At 35.9% G+C, this 8,889-nt stretch overlaps 1 pseudogene; it reads left to right on the top strand.

Annotated features, from left to right (window-relative positions):
• The first annotated feature begins 2,398 nt into the window (after nt 1-2,398).
• On the top strand, nt 2,399-3,462 carry LOC148166793 (uncharacterized; annotated as a pseudogene).
• The last annotated feature ends 5,427 nt before the right edge of the window (nt 3,463-8,889 follow it).

Here is an 8,889-nt window from a genome sequence, read left to right as displayed (position 1 = left end):
ATTCAAGCTTAAACCATCCTCTGTGCTATTTTTGACAATGCTTTATAGAAATCGAAACGTGCAGAAACAATATAGAACACATCTACAATGATCTCGCATAGTGTAAAGTAAAATTTCTGTGTGCTGAGATACGATAAATTGAAAGAAATCATTATAATGGATCCACCACTACAAAGTATGCGGACGAAATCGTCATGCTCTCCCATTTTAACGACACGAAAGTCCAAAATACAAGAAATGAACTAAGAATTACTAGCCAAGTTATTACAAATTATTCAACAAATAGTCATTTCAATTTTCGATTTCGACATTCTAGCCCAAGTTAAACATGAAGTTTTATTTGAAGTTCTCAGGAGTCGACGTAGAAAATAAAAACATTTTAAAAAACTACTTTATGCTCAAAATTAAAAAGCTAAGCAAAGTCACCATGTGGATTCGTACACATAAACGACTTTTGTATTTTAAGGCTTGTCCCACAATAGTTGACGTATAAGTTTTTACAACAACTTAGAAAAACTCCCAGATAAAGCTGTCACAGAGTTAGAGGGGAAAGCTTTTAACCTCAAGACCTAGCCCACCTTGAAAAATCCAGATTGCTTTTGATAATGAATTTCAACGAAGAATTGGTGAGATTTGACGTCTTAAATTAACTCTATTTCATCAACGCACAAAAGTGAAACAAGATGATATGAAATATTGGAATAGATCAGAGGCTGTTTGCAAACAAGTTTTCAATTATGAAATTGATCGGAAATAAAATATGCTTACTCACAATTCTACTGTTAAAAAAACATATCAAGTAAATATTTTATTTGCTGTGTGTCTCTCCAGAATAAACAATGTATTGCAAAACTAATTTAAATTAAATCAAATGACAAATGTCAAACTACTGTCAAATTTTTTCTCGACTTACGTAAATTTTGTCAAAGCCTACCCTAAATAAAATTTTTGTGGATCACACGTTATATCGGGCTTTTGGTTAGTTAGAAGTTTTGCGCTGTTACAACTATAACAAATTTAACCATGTTTCGAAAAGTTGTAAAGAAGTCAGATGTTGCTTAAAATGCCATCTTCTGGTAGAAAAATACAAAAAAAACTTGTTTCAGAAAATATAGCATATCGCTAAGTCGCCCGAGTCCAAAAGCCCACGCAATTCATTCAAGCCAGGCCGACTCCAAAGAAAAAAAAAATTTTCTCCCAAAAAACGACGACTTCTCCTTAAAAGTTTTTTCCAACGTGCTCAGTTATTCTGATATCCAAAGAAGAGTACCTACCACGTCCATCCGAAACTTAATCCAAATTCAATAGGAGTAACATGAATGTAACTCTTTAGAAAAAAAAATGTCAGGCTACAAGCATTGTAGAAACATATTTTTTTATGCATGAAAAGTTACGCTGTGACGAAGGATGTAAAGGTTTGTTGGGAGCATTCGCAGAGCGTTTAACTTCCCTCCCGTTCTGTCAAATTTAACAAGTGTCTGCAGATGTAGGCAATTTCAGTACCAAGAGTTGATCAGTCCAGTTTTATGATTTTTTTTTCTTTCTTTGATATGCTAGTCGTTTTTTTATTGTGTCTATTGAGTTAAGTAAGTTATAATGGTAGTTACAATTCTCCTGTTATTTTTGTACATACATACATTTTATAATATTCCTGTTTTATGATACATTTTTGTTTAACCCTCTGCCGCCCACTGTTTTTAAAACGAAACCATTTCAATCTGAATTTTAATTTGACGTCCGGTATAGGAACGAACTCCATTGGCTAAAATTTTTCCAATGTGTAATTTTACTTTGTTTAATTATTTTTATAACGAGAACCAATATGCATTTTTTCTTCCCAACTACTGGTGTTTTTTACAAGGAGTTGAGAGAAATGACGAGAAAGTAATGCAACTTATTTTATTGTACTGAATGTATGTGATGTAAATAGAAACTATTTGATGGTGTTTCCATTATATTAATATATTAATAATATATTAATAATATATTAATAACCTACCAGTGTTTATTCTTCAAATGTCAAAAATTAATTCAGACGACATTGATTCATAAAATTCCATCTGACAATGACTAATTAGAAGATGTTAGGGACAATAAAGCAAATGAATCCACGGGAACATACAATAACAATAGCAACTCATTTTTTGACATAATTAATATGGAAAGTGTGAACTATTCTGACTTGGTTCCTAATTCGGCAAAACGAAACAAAGTGGCGCCGCGTTGCGGATATTGTTCTAAACTTCATTTGAGGGATAAGTGGATAGATTATACAGTGTATGTAGTGACGGTTTATGGTTATTTTTTGTGTTAAACAGTAGAATAAATTATTGTAGTTTTTAGTTTTTGTGTATTATTTGTGACTATTTTCAGTTTCGTTTTTTTTTTGTAAATATTAAGATTTATATTTATTTACTTGAGTGTCGGCCAAGTTTGTGTTACCAAAACACGGCCCTTAGAAGAAGGCGAAAAACGTTATTTAGCAGGTTTAATTGGCAACTGCAGTTTTGTGGGGTCAAAGCGTTCATGCCCGATGTTTAACCTTCAAAATCATCGCCGTCCCGCATAAAATTGAAAATCGATTTGGCGATAACTCAGGTGAATAAAAGATCCCAAAAAGTACACTTATAACAAATACATAATAAATATTCTACCAAATTACAAACAGTGGACGTGCTAGTGCAGCTGCCAGACAGAAGATGGGGCAAAGTGCAAACATATTGTTGCCACTTTGCTGTATGTTTACAAGTTGATTTGTTTTAAAATTAATAACTATTGCTTTATTTTTTCAGAACTGTGAATCTTGACACGTTAAGTTGCACTGATCTGTCCCAGGTTTGAGGCAAAAGAAAGAGGGAAGAACTTGTTAAAGTCGTTCCACTAGATGAATCCTGTCATGTCCCAAAAGCTACTGCTGAATGTGACATGACAGAATTGTCTCTGGACGAGTTTCGACAAAAGTGTTTTGAAGGTATGTATTCATATCTTTAGAATTAAAATTAATGCTAATATTTCAGTGTCCTTATGACGCGCTGCGAGCATTACAGGATGAAGTTAACGCGCTACTCTAAGGCCCGGTATTTCAGTACTTGGTTAAACCAAGAATTTTTGGTTAACTCGTTTGAAGCGTATTTCAGTGTTGGGTTACCCTCATCCAATGGTTAAATTTCTTGGTTAGTTGACCAGAGTAGCGAGGGTGGGTTAACCCAAATTTATTGCGCGCGCATTCTGGGATTTCTTCAAGTTTAAATTGTAATCGCACACATCTGGCATTGCAAGTTGTGTAATAAATTCCAGAATTTTAATGAAGCCCTTTAGGATGAACTCTGCGCCACATGAAAAATATTTGGTACCTAACAGTGTTGTTGTTCAGTCGTATTCGTTCGTTGCAAAGTTTGCAGTTTGTCAAATCATAACTTGTTATTTAATAATGAGTGCAGAGCGTGGAGTTCGATCAAAAAACTTCGAATGACGGGAAATTGTGACCCTGGTTAATTTGGTGCGAGTAAATTTTAAAATTTTAGAGTGCAAAGAATCTGGAATTGTTACAAATCGACAAAAAAACCTGGCAGTGCAATTTAATGCAATGTCTGGCACTTTACCTCAAACTGCAAAAAATCTAAAGGAAAAGTGGACAAATATAAATAAAACCAGCCCAAAAAATTACGCAATAGAAAGGAAATTTCGAAAGGGAACAGTAGGCGGACCGTCACAGCCCAGCCAAATTGGACATATTGATGCCATTGTTCACGATATTTTAGGCGAACGATTGACTGGTTTGCCAGCAATTTGTGACAGTGACGGTAAGTGATTTGAAATACAAACTTTAATAGATATTTTGAAATTACAATTTATGTAATTTTCAGTTATTACTTCAAATAATGAACTGGAACAAACATGTGGGAGTGAAGGTACATAATAAAAATATTAAAAGCATTTTTAATTGTTTATGTTTTTTTCGTAGATAACCCAGGCAGTAGTAAGAGCGCCAAAGGCCCCGCCCCCAAGACACCGGTGGTTCGCCCAAATCATTTTGAGTTTGAGGCCGAGACTTCAAGTAATAATCGATGCACTTCTGTTAAACAAAACAAAATAACTGATCTTTATTTTAGTCTGTGAGGATGAACCAGTAAACAGTAAAGAAGAAGAAGAGGTAGAGGAATGGAGAGAGTACACCCCCTTAATGCTCCGCAAACCTCCAGCCAAACAACTACAGGTAAAAAAGAAAGGTAGGTAACGTTATCAATACCAAGTTCAGAAATAACAATAGACATGTTTTTCAGCTATCAGTAATACCAGAGTTGGTGGCAATGTCACAAATTTAAAGTGGTGTTTGCTGACGGACCAGAAAAAAGCCGTTTCAGAAGCAAAGCTAAAATTTTTGGAAGAAGACAACAGTCGAAAAAAAGAAATTCACGATTTAAGTATCAAACACATGAAAGAGGAACATAAACTAAAATTAAGACTGATGCAAGAGGAGCATGATTTAAAACTAAGTTTATTAAAAAATAGTGTAAATAATTAATAGTCATAAGTTTGAAAAATATACAATTAAATCGTTTCTCACACTATTGTTATTATTATCGTTATTATGTCTGTTCCCTACGTCGTTTACAGGTACATTATGTACCAAGTTAAATGCCCTTTGCTCTTCTTCAGTTAACTGGGGTGGTTCGTTTTCATTTTGTATGATTGCCAAATTATGAAGCACAGCTGTTGCCACTATTGTCCAAGGGACTGTATTTAGGTGCGTATTAATACCATTACTCAGTATCGGAAACCGTCGCTTCCAAACACCATAAGATCTTTCAACGGTATTTCTGGTGCGGATTTGACCCTCGTTGTACAAATTTTCGGCCCTTGTCTGTGGCATAGCTAATGGAGTTAACAGAAAATTCTTCACAGGATAACCCGCGTCCTACCAGTAAAGAATTGCCCAGTTCCCCATTTTCAAATTTTCTGCATATTTCAGAATTTCTAAAAATCGTAGAATCATGGGTCGAGCCAGGCCACCTTACAACAATGTTAATAATTTCTAAATCGGAATTACAAATTGTTTGGACATTCATTGAAAAGAAATTCTTTCTATTCCTATAAATTTCGGCATTTTCACCACCTGAAATAATTAAACCTGCATCAAATTTGTACAGTTTTGACAAAGGATTTATATACCTGAAGATTTGATCTTGACATGCGTGCAATCTAAGGCACCAAGGGTCCTTGGAAATCGTGCTATATCATAGAAACCTCTTTGAACTGACCGCTTTTCAAGTTCGCTGCGGGGAAATCTAATAAAGCGCTCCCTCAAATTTGCAACTGCTCGTGAAACCTTAAAGTTTTATTTAAATTGCTTTGTTATCAATCCTCTATTTTCCACTTACCCTGTGAATGACTCTGCCGGCAGTAGTCTTATGAATACTACCAAAGTCACCTACAACAATCAGAAAACTGCCGGTTGCAAAATACCTTAAAGTAATCAGCAGCATTTCTAAAGGAGTGAGTGCATGATTCCGAATTAAAAAACATAAAAGTACTGTTGTCTAAATTTTAAAAATTAGTATTACCAATGTGTTGGATATTTTATTACATCGTAAATTAAGCTCAGAAGTAATGTCACTGTCACTTTTGATAATCTAAATCTATGATAAAACTCCTGCTCGTCCCAATAATTGAAATGATCTCTACGATCTTGAATTCTGGGAGCCTTACGAATGCGGCCCAAACGCACGATAAAATTAATTACACCATCATCATCAGAGTCACTGTCACTAGACGAGTAAATGTTTGCCATTTTTAAGTTTCAGGTGGAACACACTTAACATAACCTCTTATTCCATCTGAGTTGACAGCCCGGTGACAGCTAACATTACCAAAAGTACTACCAACATTAGAAAATTGTTGGTTAGTTAAACGAAATATCTAAACCCTCCGTTTCAACAGTGAAATACGCATTCTTGGTTAACTTTCTGGTAAACATTTAACCATGGTTAGTTGACCGTGATTTTAACCAAGTTCTGAAATACCGGGCCTAAGAGGCATGAGCTGGATGCTTTAGCAATTGGTTCAAGCGCATGCACTCTTGTATAGAAGCTCAAGGGACCAATTTCGAAAAGCTGTATCACACAGTTTGATTTAACTTGTCTTGTTTTATCTATTCTCAAAATTTTTTGAATTACCATCGTAACAATGGTTATTTCATGGCGATTTATTAGAGTACCATCACTTTCAAAGTTTGTCGCCTTTTACCAAGGATTCTATACTATAAAGACTGCTCAGCCACTACGCTGAAATGTTGACCCGCCTAGCAGCAGGTGACGTCATTAAGGAACCATAATCGCCAACCGACACATTGTAGTTTACGAGCGCAATGACTTTTGTGGTGTGGTTTCATACAATGTCATCTAGCCGCAACTGTATAATCTCAAAATACTATTACATTTGGTTAGTTAAATAGAATAAACCCGATTTGGTTTCGAAAAAACTTTTTTTAAGTCTTTTTAAGCCGAGACCCACCATATGATTCATAAGACCCCGTGACTTAATTCTGGCCGTATCGGTCGCGTGTATCATGTGTCGATTCACAACATCTGCAGGTCGCGACTTGCATTTTTGCAACGTTTGCTTATACATATTTATTCCATTGTTTTGTCGCTAGCCGCAACTGTATAATCTCAAAATACTATTACATTTGGTTAGTTAAATAGAATAAACCCGATTTGGTTTCGAAAAAACTTTTTTTAAGTCTTTTTAAGCCGAGACCCACCATATGATTCATAAGACCCCGTGACTTAATTCTGGCCGTATCGGTCGCGTGTATCATGTGTCGATTCACAACATCTGCAGGTCGCGACTTGCATTTTTGCAACGTTTGCTTATACATATTTATTCCATTGTTTTGTCGCTTGCAAGATAGCTACATCATTTTTGAATATTTTACGTTTTGTTAAGTGTTAGTGCAAGTGTTGCCGACAAAATGAATTATGAACAAGAACAACGTCTACAGTTCCTGTGACAGGAATGCCTTTCTGACGAAGATGATGATAATTTTTTTCTATTTCGCGTTCATAATGAAGATATTTCGATACGCGTTTCGGTATCGTAATGGACCAATCCCGTGCCAATATTTCCAGGAACATATATTTTTCTTAGGTTTGCAGCAGACAAACCGTCAACCTGCCGTCAACGTTGACAATTTAGATTTTGGTTTTGAAAAACCATGATAAATCGATCAATACACTATTATTTCTTGTTGTACTTGGCTTAATAATTTACCAGAAAAAAACTCTTTGGATGCAAGAGAACCATCATGATCATGATCAACATCTTCGCTCTCATGGCTCTCTTGCGCTCCGGTAACCTCAAAACGTCACACCTGTCAAACTGACTGAAATTAGATTTGGCTACTTCGATTTTTTTTTCTTGAACATTTTGCAAATGCCAACTACCCTAAATTTCCCTAGATTTCTAAATCAAGTTTTTTCGTTAAAAATGGGCGAAATAGAAACAATAGCGTATGATACTTGTTCATAATGCATTTTGCCGCACTTACTACTACCTAAAAACATGCGTGCGGCAAAATGTTCATTATGAAACGCGTTTCATAATATACTAATTTGAAGATTCGGAGGAAGAATTTGTTCCAAATAGTTCAGATAAATATTCATCTGATAATGAACCAATCAATGAAAAAAATAGACTTGGAAGTAATGCAAGTACAAGTGCAACGGATACGATATTAGAGACAATAAACGAAGTCATTCAAAGAAGTTTGCAGGAAAGTGACGAAAAATACAATGAAAATGAACAGGATGAGAATAGTGACCAATTGAAGTGGGAAACTGTAAGTGGACTGAAGTTAAAGTCATTCCCATTCTCTGAAACAAATGTTGGTGTGAAAGCAGAAATACATGCTAAATAATGTAAAATGCTAAAAAAAGAAAAAATGTCATATTATACAACGGCACTCTGTCACAAATAGGTAACTTCACCGACGGTATGGGAAAGAAGACAAGACTTGAAATACCTCCTCTTCCAACAGCAATCGTTCAGAACTTCAGAGGCTATCATGCCGCAGCAGTCAACGCCGACACCAACAACATCTTTGAAGAAGTTCCTTCATTATGAATAGCTGGGGACTTGGTTATGGCATTAGCTGCAGAACAAGCTGAAAAAAATTCAAACTCCCACATAGGAAAACCTGCTGGAACAGAATTTACTACAAACCTAATTGGGAAATTCTATCTAATTAGACCACGCAGACCTGAGATAGCACAACGCCTAGCTGGATATGGAATCACAAGCACAGCGTTCCACGAGTACGTAGCGGGTACGAGGTTCAATCTCAAATATTTGCAATCTTTATCAGCAATAGTGGGAAAATTTCAAACCCACAGGATAGAGAAAGTACAGTTCAGAAATTTATCACTGAACGGTAGGGAAACGCAAGTGATAAAATCAAAGCCAAGCGAGATCAACGAACCAGAAGGGTGGCGAACCCGAACAGTTCAGAACGTCTCATCAGCTACTAGTTCCACTGCAACGATGGGTGCATCATATTGCCTTGGTTTTCAACTTTTCAAATAAGATGGACCAGGTGATAATAGACGTACTCACACGCAAAATTGGAGCTGTGTTGATGGACCTGAATGCCAGATCCATGGTACGACAACAGAAACGCAAGAATAAACCCACCTGACGGAGTAGAAACCGAGCGTTTTAGGTCGATTTCAATGAGGCAAGACTATCAGTAAAACCAATGTGTTCGACGAATGATAGTCACAAAGATAGAAAGAAGAAAAGGGTTGGTCGGAAGACAGACGCCTGCTTAATTGTAGTTACATCTGCGGACCTAAACCTTCAACTATCATTTTAGAAAATTTAACAAATCAC

The sequence above is a fragment of the Gnatocerus cornutus genome, unplaced genomic scaffold (assembly GCF_029298725.1).
Source record: "Gnatocerus cornutus isolate USDA-ARS CGAHR unplaced genomic scaffold, icGnaCorn1.1 Chromosome13, whole genome shotgun sequence".
Lineage (NCBI taxonomy): Eukaryota > Metazoa > Arthropoda > Insecta > Coleoptera > Tenebrionidae > Gnatocerus > Gnatocerus cornutus.
Note: the sequence above shows the minus strand (reverse complement) of the source record. Positions and strands in the feature narration are given on the sequence as shown.